A 20,787-nucleotide genomic window follows, 5' to 3' on the forward strand; every position below is an offset into this window, starting at 1 on the left:
CTGAAACTCTGTGAAATGTATATTCACCCAAGGCGACCAGGACAAGGCACTCATTTGAAGAACCAGGGTGTGCCTTAAACCTCTCCTGAGTCTACAAAGCCAGATCAGCCTGGTGTGGATGTTTGGAATTCTGTACCCACTGGGTCTTTCATGTTTTCCTTTATGCTTGGGTAGGGGAGAACAAAAGGAAAAGAAAGGAAAGAAAGAAAGAAGAAAGATAAGTCATTAAGCTACCTTTGGGATTGTTGTAAGCCTTACTTGAAAGCAGTATTCTCAACTAGGGTGGTTTTGCCCCAGAATGAAACATTTGGCAATGTCTGAAGATATTTTTGATCATCACAAGTGGGAGTGGGAGGTGCTACTGGCATCTAGTGTGCGGGAAACGAGGAGAGACACTGCTAAACATCCTACAATGCACCAGACAGCCCCCACAACAAAGAATTGCCTGTTCCAAAGTGTCATTAGTGCTAAGGCTGAGAAACCCTGCCTTTGTGTGATTGAGCAGTGAAAATAAAAGTCTGAGAAAGCTTCTGTGTGTGTGTGTGTGTGTGTGTGTGTGTCCTTCTCTGTCTCACGACATACACTTACACATACACACACACACACCCACAGAGCTGGCTTCATGGGCGTGAAACCTGTGCATTTGCACAGGGCCGCACACTTTTGCTTGAAATAATCCTCTGCTGTTGCCATCTTGAAATTCTCAGTAATTTTGAACAAGAGGCCCCATATTTTCATTTTGCCCTGAGCCCTGCAAATTATGTAGCTGGGCCTCTGGGCAAATACATGTACACGAGAGCTTCAGCCATTTAGTGGAGCAGAACCATGTGTCCCTAACACTCCACTCCTCAGCCGTGGGTGTTCTTGTTCTGTCTTTGAAGCCCCCTTTTGGATTATGGCAGAGCTGAAGCTGGAAAATATACCCATGTCATGGATTTCAATGTGCCTGCAGATTTTCTTCTTGCCTATCAAAATGTCTAGAAAATTCACACAGCGCACCAAGTGGCAGTCAGTGGATTGTGTGACATAAACAAACATTTTCCCAAAGACCCTGGAAAGAAGCTGCAGAGGCTGCAGAGTGATTTTTTCCTGCAAGGGCAGTAGGGCTCCCCTCTGATAACACTTGCAGAGATGACAGAAATAATCCAGGGCAAGGATCTTAGCACCTGTAATCAGATAACATCCACTTTCACAACTGTCCTCTTCTTGCAAGTCTTTTTTCATATAATGTTCTGTCTTGTTAACAAACCTATGAATATGCTGAAAATCTCTTGATAAAAAGCCAGCGAGGTAGGAAACATCAGTCTGCTTCTTGTTAATCACTTTAAATCTACTAGCATAGGCCCATCAGCAACAATTTCTTGAGCAATTGTGAAGGGATGTAACACCCTATTCACAATCTTGTTCACATTTCCAAACGGATCCCTTAAAATGTCCTGTGTGTGGAGAGACACAGACCTCTCGGTGCACCAAAAGCAGCACATAAGTGAATTATCTGTGATGCTTACACGAAAAAAACAACAAGAACAACAAATACAGTTTATGAATACTGTATGAGGAACCCTGCCTAAAAGATCCAGGTCCCCTCGGTGGGGAACTGCATAAATGTGTCTCTGCTGCCATCTTCTGTCGGCCCATCAGCCCAGACATCCATAACATCTGCCGCTTGGGAATCTCCCTGAGCGTTTTAGAACTTCAATTACAAAATAAATAGGCTTTGGAAAAAAAAAATTAAAGCACACATCAGAGTCACTGCCGTGTTAGTAAACAGTTGAGAACATCGATAATAATTTTCAAGTTTGCAGGCAATTCAACCTAAAATGGTACACACAGGGCAGAATTTATCACTGTAGTCTTTGAGCAGAAAGACTTGACTGAAAGGTGCCCCTTCCGGGACCTATGCAAGGACTTGGGGAAGTTTAAGGGGGAGAGTCAACAAGCTCTGATCATAACAGCTCAAGTTCTTTAGAAGTCTTTGTTCCTATGAGGAAAAGAAGTCCAAAGCTCTGAGCCTGATTTTCCAGGTAAAGTAGAAATAGGGTCATCCTTTCTTAGGTATCATTTGAGATACGTCTGTTTCTCCTTTCCCTTTTGTTCATAGCAACACAAACCAGATTTGCAATAATTGTGATGATGGTGATGATGTAGATTCCACAAAGGCAGAGACATTATTCTATTCACTGCTGTATTCCCACGACTAAACAGTGGTTCATAGCAGATACTTGAAATAGATATGTTTAACAATAGAACAGTCATAGCTGTCATTTATTGATGACATATTTCATGCCAAGTCCCTAACAGTTCTTATCTCATTTAATCTTTACACTTAGGGCTGCCTGGTCAGCTGTGGGTTAACCAGCACCATGTTCTAACCAACAGCTGACCAGGCAGCCCCTAGATCTGTTTTGATGGAACACCAAGAGTCTTTCCGCCACCAATAATTAAAGAATTCATTGACGCTGACTGTATTTCTACTTTACCTGGATCTTTGATTTCCCCTTTTCCTGCACCACACCCAAAATCCAAATCCATCAGCAATACCTGTCCACTACATATGTAAAATATATCAAATTTTGCCCATTTTGACTCAGAAATACCAGATTAAAAAAACAAAAGCAAAAACAAACACAAACAAATGAAAAACATTTGCCCATTTATCCTCATCCTCACTGCTCCCACCCCAGTCCAAATCACCACCCTTTCTCATTCCTAACTGATCCTGATTCCATTCTTGCCATTCTCCAATCCATTCCAAATACATTGCAAGAGTTGTTGTTTTAAAATGTAAATGAGCTCGTGGCTGTCCCCGGCACACACCCCTTCGGTGGCTGCCCACCGCAGGGACAGAACGTCTGCACTTCACCATGGCCTCGGGCACACTGCTCATGGCCCATTACATACTCTGGACACAAGACTCTCCCTTCTGTCCCCCAGTTATGTATGCCCTACCACCTCTGGGCCCTGGCATTTGCTGTTCCCTCTGGCTGGGCCACTTCTCCTTCAAATCTTTGCGTGACTGGCTGTCACTCACCCTTAGGTCTCAACTCACATGGCCCCTCTCAGAGAAGACACCCCTGACCGCCCTGTACAGAGGGGCCCCATTCTCTTTCACTTTATCTTACCCGAGTGTTCATTTTAAAGCAAGTATCGTAAATTGTACTTACCTGGTTTATTCATCTACTCTTGTCTTGCCTGTCTTACCCATCAGAAACCGGATTTCGTGTTTTATTTTTTATTCAAACTGTAAACTTTTGCTTTCAATGGAAGAGTAAATAAAGATCCATAGAAATTTCTGTATTTTGTGATTGGTTAAAGAAGGAATCAGCAAAAGAGATTTTAAAAGAGCTGTGTTCCTGAAAATTTCCCTGGTAGAAAAATTCATGATCATGAGAAAAACATGATTATAGCATCCCAGTGAACCTATGAAAGACCTTACAAATATTTATATATTTACTGAACAACAACCAAAACAATGGCCTACAAAACAAAGACAATATCAGTAATATCTTATAGAACTTGAATTCATAATATTGGGTATAATGCAATTAATTTCCCCAATTATTATCCTATTTTGAATTCAACATTTTAAGATCCCCCTCATAAATAATTCTAAAGAGAAGCTTATAAATTTGCTCCGCTTTATGTGCAGATAATAAAATTAAAGAAGCATTTTTCTTCTGGTGTGGTTCTCCATCAAAAGTTGGATGTTTTTCCAAAACTAAATGTCTCAGAGTCCTTGAGTCACTTTTCCCAAGTCATGATTCAAAGAGGCTAGCAATTCATGTATATTTGTCCAAAATTTTTACTTTTGCAGAAAAAGAATATAGAGTATGGTAGAGTCAATTGATTCAGCATAACAATGAGAAATGTTACCCACACTTCAATGAAATGAGCTGCAGGCAATGAACGATGGGTGAAATGAAGAAGTTGGGCTGATGTCCTGGAGGATTCAGATCTATAACTGCCCAAGTCCTTGTTTTTCATCCCTCCACCATGCTAAGCCACGCTCTCTAGCTGCTGACTCAGGAGGTCTAGAGGGAGGCCTAGAGATCTGTACGTTTGCCACTCCAAAAGCATTCTGACATGAAGTCAGGGTTGAAAAACAGAGATGTAGGCTAGGCCAGGCACTGTGAAAAGATCAGGTCACAGGAATACAAAGATGACCAGCATCTGGTGCTACCCTAGAGGAGGTCTTCTTATCTGGGGACTGGGGGATCAGTAATATAAACATGTATTTCAATGCAATATGATAAATGCTCTGAGCACTTTGCTATAAGAGGACAGAGATAGAGATGTCTCCAAGTCTGAGTCATATCTATTCTGGAAGGATCAGGGAATTTTGAGGACTAAAATGGAGCAAGGGATCTCCAATTTTATTTGCAATTTTCTGTTTCCAAATAAATTTTTAGTGATCTGTTTTTGAAAGAGATATTTCCTTTACTACCCATTAACAAATCATTGAGAGTCTGAAATGGTCCTAAATGGCTCAAGTCTCTTTAGTGCTTGATTCACTAAAATAACAATAATAATGAAAGAAAGCTAAAAGGAACTCACAAGTTTTATAAAATGACAACTCAGACCTATATCCTATGAGAAGGGAGACCAACGTTCCATGGCTTTCTGTGGCCCAAGTTGTGGGGTTGCCTGCAGCTGCTACAGGAGGAATGTAAGACTTTAATAAAGGTTGTGGCTCTTTTGCATTATATCTTAAGTTTTCGGTTTTTTGTTTTGTTCTTTGGGATCTGAACCCTTGCCCAAGGTATTATCAGTACCACACTCTAACCAAGTTTGTTAACTGGCCAGCCCTAGGGACTTTAACAAAAGTGAGGAGTGTAGATAGTTTTGAAGATAAAATGTGACTAACACTAGAGAACATGAGTTAGTACAGTTTTGGTTTTAAAATATTCAGTTTCTCTGAATGTTTTGAGATGTTCAGGGAAATTCTTATGGGGTGTTTCCAAATTGGAAATGCAAGGTGGAAAGAACCTATACTCTCTTTGTCATTTACAATATCCAGTTGTGTGCCAGTTTATAGCATTCAAGGAATTTCAAATATATTCTGGTGGTTTTAAATTCCTCTGTAGAATAAAGTACCTTAATATGCACACACTTGCAATATACACAGCTATTATAAATCTAGCTATAACTACATATAACTAAAAAATTATTCTCTCTTTAGAAGATTCCTGCAAATATGTTTCAAAAGCTTTTGAAAATGTTCATGTAAGGCTGGTCTTCAAAAGAGAATATAGCTTTCAGATATGCACACAGATCTGGTGGAAATCAAGTGTCATAGAAACATTTTTTGTAAATAAAGATTTGAATTATATTATACAATTAGCAGTAGGGATTTGGGCAGCTGCTTAATCTCTCTGATCCTCAGTGTTACTATCTACGAAGTGGAGATGGTAAAATCTAAGAGGAAGATTGAGCAGTGATTATGTAAACTTTGGTAGTTTTTAAAGGGGTGGGCATATGGAGCTCGCTTTACTAGTCTTTCTAGTTTTCTGTTAAATTTATGCCAAAGTAAAAGGGTTTGTTTGTTTGTTTGTTTGTTTGTTTGTTTGTTTGTTTTTTAAAGTAAAAAACCAGTAACAACTCCAACAACCCGGAATGCAGTACAGGCAGCCATTGGGCATATCTCTTATTATAATATTCAAATAAATACCGAAGACAAAAACAGTTTGGTATGCGATAAAACTAAAGGAACAAGTTAGCCTGAGCGAAGCTTGAATTTTTCCTTGGACAGAACCTCACAGGTTCAAAAATTATCTTATTTACAGACCTCTAGTCTGAGCTGACCTTTCTCCTTCAAGAAATTTTCCTGCCCTATCCTGTTCCCATTTTCTGCCAATCGTCAAATGTTCTCAAAAAGACAACCTCTGAAATTTATCAAAAAACTTTTAAAAATTTTCTAAGGCAATCATTAAACGACAGAAATAGAACTTTGTATATTGACTCAGGCGTTTAAAAAATTGACCCACCTGACAAGAGACTGGGAGAAATCTGGAAACGGACGGACACCAGAGTGAGTCAACAGCGGCATCTGGTGTTCAGTCGGGAAACTGCAACGCCCCTCGATGGGGCTAGGAGGATGTTTGTGATTTTAAGATGCAAATCAGGAGCATTTATCAACCGACTGAGACAGTTAAGACGTATTTTCTTGAGTCTTTGTGGGGCTGCTTCCACAGACGTTCACAGGAAAGGACACAGGTTGTCCTAATTGCAGAGAGACCGAGCATCACGCAGCCTTGGAGCACATCACGACCCCCAGCTCCGCCTCCCCACCAGCCCAAGCTCAGGGCAGGACTAACTGCCTTAAGAGTTCCAGCAGGAGAGAAGCCCTCCGCGATTGTTACTTCTCTGGAAGGAAACTGAATAGATTGCATTAATTTGGGGAAACAATCCTGGTTTTGCATTAACTTTTTCCCAGACGTCCTGACTGTTCAATAAATAGTGAATTCTGGGGGAAACTACTTAAACCTACAGTCTGCTTCCCATTTCCTCCGGTTCCCCATTGGCGAATTCAACCAACAGCTGATGGAAAATATTTTTCAAAATAGAAAATAATAATATAACAATAAAAATGATACGAATTTTAAAACAATATAGTATAACAACTATTTACTCAGCATTTACATAGTATTAGGTACTATAAGTCATCTAGAGATGATTTAAAGTACATGGCAAGGAGGATATGAGTAGGTTATATGCAGATACCACGCAATTGTCTGTGAGGAATTTGAGCATCCTTGGATTTTGGTACCAGGGGCGGGGGTCCTGGAACCCATCAACACAGATACCCAGGGATGACTTCCTACAATCCATAAATGAGGGGGTGGCTTTTTATGCCAGTAATTTTCACCATTTTTTCCCCAGCAGTGGAACTCCTTAGAGGAAAAAATGAAGTATTTGGAATGACAATGTTTCAAAGAATAGATAAATATAGATAAGCCGTAGCTTCTCTATTTAAAGCAGGGCTAGTGTAGAAAAACTAGATCCCCAGCCACCCTTCTCTGGCCCCTCGTCCCCTCGCTTTCCCTCGGCCCTTCCCCGTGCCCCAACTCCACACCAAACCCAGCTCCCGAGGCTTTTCTGCTGAGCCCCAGGTCCTCCCAACACAAGGCTTTTAAACTTGCATCTGTTTTTTGTAGGTGACCATTGACAGAAAGGCACCCGTGGACCTGGGCAAAGGATATAAGGTACTTTAATGTAGATAAAGAGGTAGGTGCGCTAACCTGGAAAGCTGCAAGAAGCAGGAGGCTCTGCAGCATTTTTCCAGTTGGAAAGATAAGCTCCCCTTGATTTCTGTACTCATGATGGTGACCAACCCTCCTCCTCAGCCCTTTGCTGATAACACCACATTTTTGGAGAAGGATGCCACTGGATCCTTTGAAAGCTCTCTTGGTCGCTCTTCCAGAGATTTTATACCCCCTGGTCCCTCTTGAGGGCTACCCACCTGTCTGCCCATAGGTTAAAAAAAATAACTAGGGACAATGCCAGGAGCTCATGAAGGCTTACTGAAAGGAGTCACTGGTTAGTATCCCAAGGCCAATTTTTCAGGAGCAACATGCCCCTGACAGTCCTGTCCTTCAGGCCGGTCTGTGACATATTTCTAAAACTTTGGACCTTGGAGTGTTCTCTGTAATTATTCATTCATTCTCGTCTTCATTTACCAAGAAAGCATAATTGAGCATCTTCCAAGCCAACCGAGCCAAAAGACCAGCATCTTTATGGTTGGAAACTACTTCTTTCCCTAGATTATAAAAATAATGGCATTTTTCTGAACAAAAAATACTGGAAGCCACCCCTTATGGCTAAAATGTCATTTGTATGGTTTATCAGAAAATGAAATAAAGAAAATTCTTCTCAGTCTCCTTCACTTAGTAACTGTATGTGACAGATGTATTAGCATTCTTACTCAAAGCGTATTAATCATCGCTAACACTGAGCAATTGCTACAAAAAAGGCTTTCTTTTTAATACTTCATCTTAGGATTTCTCAACCTCAATGCATTGATATTTTAGGCTGGACAATTCTCTTGTTGTGGGAGCCTGTTCTGTGCATGGCAGGATGTTCAGCAGAATCTCTGGCCTCCACCCACTAGATGCCACCTGCTTCCTCCACCCCCCCACCCCACCCCCCGTTGTGACAACTGAAAACATCTCCAAACACAACCAAATGTCTCTGGCCAAAACTGTCCCCCTCTTCCTTGTCAAGAATCACTGCTTTATACAAATTAATTACATAATTCTTATAAAAATCCCTACAGATTAGTCTTATTTCTACTATTTTGCAGTTAAAGAAACCAAAGCACAAAGCATTGTGTAAATTCCTCAGTTTTATACAACTAAGCTCATTTTAGAGCCCTGCAGTCCAGCTCTGGGAGAATCTATGCTCTCAGCCACTCTGCTACATCCACCTCTTGATTCCTGGGCCCAGTTTATTGACCAGGATCAACAAAACTCCCAGAAGAACCGGTCATTTCCCTGGTACAGAAACTGCCTTCTGAGGACGTACTGCCTCTTCCAGAGGCCTGTATAGTAAAAAGAAAAACAAGAGTTAAGTTAGATCTTTTTCAACTTTGCCCTTGTGTGTGACGCTATATTTCTCAGGACATGTCAGTTTAGAGTTTACCATAAAGTTTCAAGAGCAGTCACAAAATAAAACCTCTCTAGCTTCATCTGAACTTGCTGTGGAATTCCACCCCTCCACCCTTAAATTCCTTCCAAAATCTTTGGGGTCCTGATGTACTCAGGGACTACAGCTGGAGCCACTACAAGTGGGATTTCAGTGGGTGTTGTCTATAGTGATCAGTTTCTATGTATCAGGTCATTTAAGCTTGATAACGAGTATTTTACCCATTTCACTACAGAGGAAACTGAAGGTTAAAGTGGTTAAATAACTTGTCCAAGGTCACTCACATCATTACTCAGGGTTGTCTAGAGAAATAGAACCAGTAGGACACAAACACACACACACACACACACCCACACACCCACACACACACACACGGTCTTCAAAAAGTTCATGGAAAGATTCATATTGCCTTTTAATTCTTTCTTTCCACAAACTTTTTGAAGTACACTCGTGTGTGGGGCGGGTGTGAGGGTGTGAAGGGAGAGAGAGACAGAGATCTTAAGGCATTGGCTCACATGATGGTGGGGGTGGCAAATTCAAAGTCCACAGGGCAAGCCAGCAAGCTGGAGACTTAGGTAAGAATTGGTGTTAGATTCTTGAGTGCAAATTCTGAAAGACAGCAGGCTAGAATATCAGGCAGGATTGCTATGTTGCAGTCTAGAGGAGAATCTCCTTTTTTTTGAGAAACCTTCTAAGGCCTTCAACTGATTAGACGAGGCCCACCACATTAGGAGGGTCTTCTGCTTTACTCAAAGTCTACTGATTAATATGTGAATCACATTTACAAAATATCTTCACAGCAACATCTAGACTAGTGTTTGACCAAACCACTGGGCACCATAGCCTAGCCCAGTTGACACATAAAATTAACATCATTACACCCACCTTGTTAGTGGCAAAGTTGAGAACTGAATGGCAAAGACTGTGCTTTTAACCACTAAGATAGACTCTCCCCCTTGGACACCCATGGTGTCACCAGTCTTTGGGGTACAACTGTAACTCTTTATGCCTGGAACAGCAACAAGCATGCCAAAGTGATGGCCCCTGCTGTAGAGGCACCAACAGTACACAGAGGGCTCATTCTTATGCCATGATCACCGCCACTGGTGCCAAGACTGAGCATCTCCCAGAGTCCCACAGGGGGCACAGGAAACAGCCTGTTTAGTCTTTTCCTGTTCTTTTTGCATCTCTTTACTTTCAGAGTCAAATGTGAGCCCTCAGTGGCAAAGGTGAAGGAAAATGTCAACGACAAACACAGTGCTCGGCTCAGAAGCCTCCGCTCCATCATTAGTCTCCTGTTCTTGAGTCAAGTTCCGTCTCCTCATTCTCTCACCCCTTAGACAACAAGCTTTCCCATTCACTCATTCTCTCAGCCAATGTGTACTTAATATCTTCCTTATGGCAGCCACTCCATTAGGCACTGGGAATAATAAAATAATGAGCAAAGATAGATGCAGTGCCTGCCTGCTTTGTGGAGCTTGCAATTTATGGAATAGACAACTATTCATCTACTAATCATACAAATAGGTGCAAGATCACAGGTTTGTCAAGAACCATGGAAGAAAACTGCATGAAACTATAAGATTACGTATATTATGGGGACAGGATTTGGGCCTTTTTCCTAGGAAAATTCCTGTAAGCAGGAAGGGACATGCATTTTTAGAAGATTACTTTTGCCATTAAAAAAAATAGACGGGAAGGATGAAGGAAGGGTATGACACTATTTGCGGAATATAAATCGTCGTCAGTGGCAGTGCTACTGACACAGCTGCAGCTGGTGCCTGCTCATAGCCATTTCCCCCCCTGCCTACTCATGGGATTCTGTTTTATTCAAGGTGGTTATGGGCCCAGTTAAAATTACTCACCTTCCCAGACTCCCTTTCAGTCATGGCTGGCCTAGTGACCCAGTTCTGGCCAAACACATCTGTAAGTAGAACTCTTTTTTAAAGTCACACAGGCACAGCTAACATATCCTTAGGTCCTTTGCCCTTCCCTGGATGTAGATGCTATGTCTGGAAGGATAGCAGCCCTGTTGGAGCCATGAGGGTAAAGTCACAAGCTGAGGAGGAGGAGCAGGAAGCAAGATCTCTCCCAGATTATACAGTTGATCCATGGACTGTCCAATTCCCAGACTTCTTATTGTATAAGATAAATAAGCCTCTTATGTGTAGGGTTTTCTGTTACTCACAGCTGAACCCAATCTTTACTTTACCCTGTAGTCTCTCAGACATCTTCAGACATGACTGAATACTATAGTGAACACAACATTTCATCTTTCTCCAAATGTGCTCCAGAGATCACCTGCACTGAAATCTCCTGGTGCGGGGTGTTAAAGCTGCAGAGTCTCTCAGCCAGGTGATTGAGGTCAATATCATCATACTAAGTCATGCTGATAACATGTACCTGTGATACAATGTGATGAAAATGACACTTTACTTCTGTGGTCTTCCTCCCAGTCTAATTATGAGAAAAATGTCAGACAAATCCCATCTGAGATACATCTGACAAAATACTTGACTAGTATTTCTCAAAAACATGGAAAGTCTGAGACACTATGATGTCCAGAAGGAGGCTAAGGAGACATGATAATTAAATGTAGTATAGTATTCTGGATGGGACCCTGGAACAGAAAAGGGACATTGGGTTAAAACTAAGGAAATATAAAAGAAACTATGGGTTTTAGTTAATAATGTGTCATATTAGTTCACTAGATGTGACAAACATACCATATTCATACAAGATGTTAGAATGTGGAAAACTAGGTGAGGGGTATATGAAAACTTTGTGTACTATCTCTGAAATTTTTCTATTTTAATTTGGGTTAAGGGAGGAATTCGTAAAGGGCTGCAAAAAACAATTGCATCGCATAATGTTGAATATACTGATTATCCTGATTTGAGCATTACGTATTGCACACAGGTATTGATATTCAACACTGTACCCCACAGATATGTGCAATCAACTGTTACAATAAAAATAAACAAAATAAAATAAAGTCTATTAAAATGCGTATTTCCAGGCCTTGTGATAGTACTACAGAATCAGAATATCTTGAGTGGGACTCAGGTACCTGCATATTTAACAAGACTCCCAGGTTCGAAAGCTACTAGTGTAGGCCTACCTGGAACTCCTGCTACACTGGGAAGGCCAGACCCTTCTGGCCATCTGCTCAGCTGCAACAAAGAAAGGTGCAAAACCTTCAACAGAGAGGAATGTTCAGAATACCTAAGAATGGATATTCAGCTTCTAGAATAAAGCAGGCAGTTCCTTTTTTTGTTTGTTTTTTTGTTGACACCAAATGCCTTTGGACAGAAATCACCAGTTCAATGTTTTGCTCCAAAATTGGATTTGAACCTCTGCAGTTTTGATGCTAATAAAGTTACCTCTAATAAAGTATCTGGACTGCATTTTTACTCTTCCATTATTAACAAAGACATTTGATGATTTAATTTTTCTTACATCTTGGCTTCCACTGTTACCACCATATCTCTTGGAGTAAAAGAGTAACAAAACCAATATTTACAAAATTTTTCCATGGCTCTATGGACATTTTTCATCAGGCTTAAAAGAGTGAAACAACTATTTTTGTGTAACAGATTTTTGCCATGATATGAAAAAAGCAGCCATTCATTACTTGAATTAAGATATATTAGGAAAAAATCATATTGCAAAATGGAACAATGACACACAGCACCAGAGAAAGAGAGCATGGTGACGTGGAAAGATTATACTAGAGATCAGAGTCACAGGTAGTGGACCCTACTGCAGTTACTTACTAGCTGTGTGACTTTGGACAGGTAACTTGAACTCAACATCCATATTAGCAAAATGAGTGGTTAGGAATAGATGACTTATAAGATTCATCCGAGCTCTGGAATTTTTTTTTTTTTTTTTTTTTTGTCGTTTTTTCGTGACCGGCACTCAGCCAGTGAGTGCACCGGTCATTCCTATATAGGATCCGAACCCGCGGCGGGAGCGTCGCCGCGCTCCCAGCGCAGCACTCTACCGAGTGCGCCACGGGCTCGGCCCCGAGCTCTGGAATTTTGACTACAGAATCTCAAAGCCAGGAGTTAGTCTTGGACCCCATATCATAGTATTAAGACTTATATTTGTAAACTCAAAATAATTCATAACTAATAATTTAGTAACTAATCATAAAATGTAAATGTACAACTTGAGCAGTCTTAATCCCTGAGAATTATATCCCACAATGTGAATTAAAGAGACTCGGCCAGTGTCAAAGTCTATTTAAAGATGCCTTTCAATCCATTTTACCTCTATTACAGATGCTCCCATGTGAGACAGTGAGAGACCCAAGAATAAAGCTGAAGACCAGCAGAGAAAAGAAAGGCCCCATAAAACAGATGTTTTAAACATGAAGCAGGTGTTGATGTTTATTAAATATCTGGCTGCTGCATAGACTGACATTGCTAAAATTTCAAAGTAAGTTTCTCTCCATAGGCAAGGGACAAAGAAAACAGACAAATCACAAAAGAAATAAAAGTGGTAAATAAGCATATGGAATAGTGTTCAACCTAACTAATAAACAGATATACAAATTAAATCAACAGGCAGGTACCATTTTTTTTCTTTGACAATTTTTTGACTGGTATATATCCCAATGATGACAAAGATACAGTGAAATTATATTCTCCATCACTTCTAGGTGATAGCACAAATTGGTACAAGCCTTTTGGAAAATATTTGAGGACATGCAAAAAGAATGATTTAAATATTCACGCCCTTTGATTCTGAAATTCCACTAAAAACACAGGTCAAAGCAAAGCAACATGCTTGAAGATGTTCATGGCAGAGAAAAATTGGAAACAACCTCTAAATGTCCAAAAATAGATAAGATCGTAAAATTTGCTATATCTACTCAATTAAATAGTATGCAGCTTTGTAAAAATGATGTTCTCACAGGCTGCTTAGTAACAGAAAATATTCATGACCTGTGAAATGTGGTAATCTGTCAGTTCATGTGTATGTCTTTAGCTTACGCAATGTTTTAAAATTTTTAATTTAGTAACCAACATTTTTAAATTGAAAACTTACATAAAAATCATGTTTGGCTCTACTCAAAAAATCAGAATAACTGGCAAAATTGAGCCCTGATGCATGACAATCATTTGCAGCTGAGTAGTAACCATTCCTCCTAAGACAAGAAACACGTAATCCTCTTAGAGCCACAGTCCTTACCTAGTGGCCCTTGGAGGTGTTTGAGTACATAACCTCTGACCTAAATTTGAAAATCAGGACATGAAATTCTACATATAAACTTCAAATATGCACATGAAAAGGAGTGATGTCTCCCAAACTACTATGAATGGCTGCATTTGAGTTCTAGTACTATAGTTGGTTTTCTTTTCTTTTTTCTGTTTTAAAGTGTTCTGCATTACTTTTATATTTTAAAAATGGGTTAGAAATTGACCTAAGCCTTCTCCAGAAAGCTGTACATGCTCTTAATCAGCACCCAATATATGGTACTGTTTCTCCCATAGCCAGGATTCACGAGTTGAGGAATCAAGGGGTGGAAATGGGAGTGGCACCACTCACCATTACCCCTAGTGACCCATGGGCAAAATTTTTGCTTCCTGTTCCTGCAACTTTATGCTCTGCCAGCCTAGAGGTCTTAGTTCCAGAGGGAAGAATGCTTCCACCAGGAGACACAACGATGATTCCATGGAAGTGCAAGTTAAGGCTGCCACCCAGCCACTTTGGGCTCTTTATTCCTCTGAATCAACAGGCTAAGAAGGAAGTTACAGTGTTGGCTGGGGTGAGTGATCTGGACTACCAAGGGGAAGTTGGACTACTAGTTCATAATGCAGGTAAAGAAGATGTATGTCTGAAGTACAGGGGATCCCGTAGGGCATCTCTTAGTACTACCATGCCCTGTGATTAAGGTCAACAGGAAATTACAACAACTCAATCCAGGCAAGAGTACTAATGGCCCACACTCTTCAGGGATGAGGGTTTGGGTCACCCACTGGGTAAAGAACCACAACTAGCCAAGGTGCTTGCTGAAGGCAAAGGGAATATAGAATGGGTAGTACAAGAGGGTGGTTATAAATACCAGCTATGGCCATGTGATCAGTTACAGAAACAAGGATTATAGTTTTCCTCCCTACTTTGTTAAGAATATGTCTGTGAGTGCATGTGCGTGTACTTACTGAATGTATGTTAAGCAATTATCTTTCTTTTTGTTCTTCTTATTCTTTATAACGTAACATAAGATTTATTGACTTTCTATCAGTATTTAAATATTGTTAACTTTACATCACAGTATTTGTATTTAAGTCATGGGGTGTCAGGAAAAGAGTAAACATCACCTAAGGACTTAACATCGCTCCTCTTCTGGGAAAGGAGTTAACGTGTTTTGGTTGTACTCAGCATAGTTGCATCATGTTAGGTGGGACTATTTCTTTGTTATTGTCTCATTTGGAGATAAGTATGGTTTAGGAGATATGTATGAACACCAAGTTGACAAGGGGTGGTTAATTTTCAGTGTCAGCTTGACTAAATTAAGGAATCCCTAGAAACCTGATAAAGCGTTATTTGGGGGAGTATCTGTGAGGGTATTTCTAGAAGAGATTAGCACGTGAGCTCGAGTAGATTAGTGGGAAAGATCCATCCTCAATGTGGGTGGATACATTCAATCTGCTGGAAGCCCAGAGAGAAAAAAAAAGGAAAGGCAAATCTTTTTCTCTCTATTCACTGGAGCTGGAACACACTCTTCTCTCCTGTCTGAGAACATCAGAATTTGAGACTCTTCAGCCCTTGGGTTCCAGGATTTACACGAGAGGCATCTCCAGGCTCTCAGGCCTTTGGCCTTGGACCGAAAATTGCACCATCTGCTTCCCTGAGCCTGAGGCTTTAGGACTTGGACTGAGCCACGCTACCAGCATTCAGTTTGCAGATGGCCTATTATGGGACTTCTCAGCCCTCATAATCATGTGAACCAATCCCCCAATAAATCCTCTCTCGTATATGGGAAAAAAAGAAATTCACCTGAGCCAATTGTACCTTTCAGCAAAGAGCCAGTCTTTTGGTAAATATTAGCAATCTTCAGCAACAGAAGGGGAAGGGGAAGGCCACATACTTCTTCCCCATATTCTTTCAACCAGATGATATGTTGCCATGAAAGCAAGCCTTAACCCAAATTCTTCTAAACATACAACACTTACTAGCCAGAAATTATACATTTGCTTCCTGTAATCCCTGATAAGTCCCCCTTTCTGTTCTCAGGCACACAATATCAAAATAAAAGTTCAAATGAAACTTGGAAGCTTTATTCTTAGGCAGACTCAACAATATTTCGATAACAAGATCAGGTAACATATTGTCAGGTCTGTGAAGCAGACAGATAAAGAACAAACGGAGCTCTGGGCCTTGAGCATTGCTGGGATTCTTCCTAAAAAATCAGTGGTGACCAGGTAATCTTTCTAGGTAACCACTTATCTTGACTACTACTCATTTCTTAAATGGAAAATTATTCCTAACACCCTTTATGTATTAATGAACTTTCTGGTGTAAATTTTGATAATGATAATTGAGACAATTAAACAATCATTTCTGGAAAGTGGATTCCTGATTAGGATACTTCAAATGCCAACCACATGTCTCTAGGATACATGATAAAGTTCAGTTACACATATGCGTATTTTACACTACTAATGCTGAGGAATTTTTAAAGTAAATTGCTACCTAAAAACTACAGCTGTAGGTTTTTGAAAAAGTAATAATGTATAGGTCTATGCTTTCTCTAGCTATTATAAATATCAATTTTATATTTGTTTTTCTAATACTGTTCTCAGCAAATAATATAGGAATATAGATAAATGATATCAAATGAACCCCACTTAGCTAATAAGTGATCAAAGTATGAGACCCAAACTAAGATCCGGTTCCCTGACTCCGTTCTCCCCAACCCAGTGTTCTACAACTGTATATTAAGAGACTTGGAAATTGGGAACCCAAGTGTCCATTTGCAGTATATTAAAACAAAAGATGGAAGAATAGTCTGGAAGCTAATATCACTTGTTGAAACATTGTAAATAAAAAGTTCAAAGTGGTGGGTCACTTTCATTCTGCGCATGGTAGTGATTTGGCAATTATGAGAGTGCACTCCTTTTAGTGCAACTTTATTAAATTTAAACGTATTTCTTGTGATGTTAGTAATAGACAATCAATGGTCTTAGGAAATGAATGAAAGGAAGCCAGGTTTGTGCCATGATCCCTCTCTGATCATTGGAAAGGGACCAGGTAAACTAGTTTCCACTGCTGTCAATACACTTCTCTTCCGACAGTTACTGCCTTTAAACAGGTAACTCTTAGGGAAACGTATAATTAATGTCTTAACTAAGGAAAAGAAACTTTAATGATGGTCTTTAGAAACCACTTCACCACTTACGTTAAATAAATTTACGGATAATAATACCTACCTAAGAAAACATTTTTTAAAATAATGTCCTAACTAACATAAAAGATAAATATATATTTTAAATGATTCACAATCAAATAATATTACTTCAATAGATAAATGCTCTGCAATAATTATGAATGTGATACTTATAAATGCAGACTTGGGTATTGTACTAGTGACTCAGATGCTGTCCCAATTGGGTTCCCTGGGGAAAAGATTCTGAAATGGAGATTGGCATGCAAGAAGTTTAGGAGCAAATACATATGGAGCAGAAAGGGAAGGCAGGCTTGGGGAAAGAGAGAAGTTTTACTGAGATGTAGTCACGACAAAGGCCTCAGCCAATCTAATGGGGAGCTCTGCAGCTGGGATAACCCTTTATACCCTGCATCAATGAACTAGTCAGTCGATGGAGGATGCCCCCAGGGAGGGGAGTAAGCTGGGACAAAGTGCTCTCATCAGCAAGCTGGGACAAAGTGCTCTCATCAGCCGATGGCAATTCCCAGAGAGGAACTCAGCTGAGAGGTCAGACACCAGTACTGCCAGTGGCTATGGGATGAGTACGTCCCCTCCCAAGGGGAACAGGCCTGAGCAGTGCACCACATCATCTGCTACAGTCCACCCCGTGTGCTGCTTATATCCATTGGCTTTTCACAGCTAGTTCTGGGAGAGGCCCCTCCAAGATTCTGGTACTTCTTTTCCAGAGGAGAATAACACAAAGAAGGTTAGTAGAACAACATACAGTCCCACTGCTGCAGCTCATCTCCAGGCCACACCTATCTCTCTTCCAGATTCCTGACCAGCACTCCTCAAAACTATCAAGGTCTTCGAAAGCGAGGAAAGCCTGAGAAACTCTCATAGTCAAGAGGAGCTCAAAGGAACGTGATGACGAAATGCAATGTGGTGTCCTGGATGGGATCCTGGAACAAAATAAAAATGCTAGGTAGAAACTAAGGATATCCACATAAACTACGAGCTTTAGCTAATAATAACGTATCACTATTGGTTCATTAGATATAACAAATGTACAATGATACTAAGGTAAGATGTTAATAATAGGGGAAATTTGGTGTGAGATATGTGGGAACTCTGTACTATCTTTTCAATTTTTCAATAAATCTAAAGCTATCCTAAAATTAAAAGTTTATTTAAAAAAAATAACAGGAGAAACATTGGGATTGTTGTTAGGTTAAACCTTATGATTTACTAGGTTTGACACAACCCAGCTCATGAGATACAGATTTTGCCATGTGGCAGTTTGGTCCTCCATGGTTAGATGCTCCATCTCTACTAAAGCCCAGTAGCAAGCCAAAAGCCTGGTTGTTTTTCTCCCAAAATGATGTGTAATTCTCCCCTGCAAATGGCATGGCCTTGCTCTAGAACCCTGGGGGTCTGTGTTGTCATTCTCCTATTGGGACTTTTATAAATTCCTACAGCATCTTTTCTCATCACCAAGACTTTTAATACCATAGTGCTACAGTTTGGATATATTTGCCCCTCCAAAACTCGTATTGACATTAGATCCCTAATGTGGCAGTGTTGGGGGAGGGGGGCCTAGTGAAAGGTGTTTGGGTCATGGAAGCAGATCCTTCATGAACAGATTAATTCCCTTCCTGGGGAGTGAGTGAGCTCTCATGAGAATGGATTAGTTCCCACAAGAACAGGTTGTTAATAAAAGCCTGGCACCCAGTCCCCTTCCTCTCTTGCTCCCTCTCTCACTATGTGATCTCCTTGCCCACAATTGGCTGCCCTTCCACTTTCTGCCATGAGTGGCAGCAGCTTGAGATTCACACCAGATGCAGTTGTGCCAGAATCATGAGCCAAATAAACCTCTTTTTTTAATTTAAATTACCCAGTTTCAGGTATTCTGTTATGGCAATACAAAAACGGACTAATACACATAGAGTCCGTAGGGTCCTGTGACCCAAGTGGCAGGCCACTTGGCCTTAGCCTGGAGAAGTTTTGGAACCCTTTCCTGCCCTGGACCTCACTTAGGACTGGCAGTTTTTCACGTCACCCAGTTTTATGGGATGCAACAGTATTTTCTGGTGAGAACATGAAAAGATATACCAAGCATTCTCCTAGTGTCTTAGTTGTATAAGATGCTCAACCTTCCCTTTGAAGGGCATGTTCCAGCATGTACCAGACTCCTGGACCCCTAAAATCTTCCATGAAGTGACATCCCTAAGACTTTGTAAGATTTATCTCTCATCCTCTAAAGTGCATCTTTGACAAAGGTCTCCAATGCATTTGCCACTGCACTCACTCATCTGATCTAATGTTATTGATATGGAGAACCAATGTGATATTCTGCAGAATGTTCTGATGGTCCACGTCTTTTTGGACTATATTATAACAGAGGGTGGAAGAATTTACATAGCTCAGGGCCAGCCCGTGGCTCACTTGGGAGAGCGTGCTGCTGACAACACCAAGTCAAAGGTTAAGATCCCCTTACTGGTCATCTTTAAAAAAAAAAAAAAAAGAATTTACATAGCTCTGTAGCATTGTAAATATATATACGTATCTACACCCATCATGAATATACTCTTGTCCCATCCCAAGTGAATACAAACAGTTTCTGATCTACCTTTCTAATAGGTATGGAAAGAACACATTTGTCAGATCGATGGCCACATGCGATGTAGCTGAGTCTATATTAATCTATTCTAGCCAAGATCCTTCACCTGGTACAGCAGCAACAATTAGGGTTACTACTTAGTAGTGTTTTTAATAGTCCACTTTTATCCCCTAGTATCTGTCTAGTTATTGTAAGGGTCAGAGTGGTGAATTAAATGGAATTATGACAGGGATCAACACCCCTGCATCGTTTAGGTCTTTAAGGGTAGTGCTAATCTCTGCCATCCCCCTTGGGATGAAATACTGATTTTGGTTTACTGTCTTAGCCAGGGGATGGACTAGTTTCAGAGGCATCCACCTGACTTTTCCTTTAAGATAGTTCTTAATCCAGAAATATTGGTTCTCTCAAACCCCAAGTATGTTCAGTCCAATTATTCATTCTGGAAGTGGAGAGACGACCATTGGGTAGACCCATGAATTCAGTAGACCTACTGTGAGTAAGACCCGTGGGAGAACTCTGTTTATTATCTGAGTCCCATATGCCCCCACTCTAAAAGATGAATGATAATGATACTTTTGTCTCTGAGTGTCAGTGTCAACCTGCACCTTGTATCCCATGGTCCTCAGAGTATTTGTGTACTCCCATTCCCCAGTGTACAGTTATCCCGGTAAATAACCAGGAGGGAATCACTGCCATATACACTTGCAGTGGTGTCTAATGTCCTTCTTGGAGAATCTAGCCTTTTCTTCAGTCGGTTGTTTCTGGGTTTGAAAAAGAGCCAAGGTCTGGATACTTGGCAAGAGATTATAACCTTTTATTAAGGTGGCTGTGCCCTATCTCCTAATCATCACCCTTAAGAGCTTCCGATGGCACAGCCTGAGCAATACTCTCATTGTTCACCCACCCACTTTGCCCTTGGGAATGCCAGGTTCCATTAACCACCTCCAAATCTCTCTGCAGGTATCCTTCACACCTGGCCCCTTCGTTACGATGGCTGTATCCACTTTGTTTCTGACAGTGAAGGGCTGCCACGGGGCCTGTCTTCTGCAACCGTTGCTATCATGAGCCAACTTCTGTCACAGCACCTGGCCTGCAGAGCTACCACTGGGCCTCTCAGAGATACAGATGCCCCTCACCAATGCATTTATTA

This window comes from Cynocephalus volans, chromosome 1, assembly GCF_027409185.1.
Source record: "Cynocephalus volans isolate mCynVol1 chromosome 1, mCynVol1.pri, whole genome shotgun sequence".
In the NCBI taxonomy this organism is placed as follows: domain Eukaryota; kingdom Metazoa; phylum Chordata; class Mammalia; order Dermoptera; family Cynocephalidae; genus Cynocephalus; species Cynocephalus volans.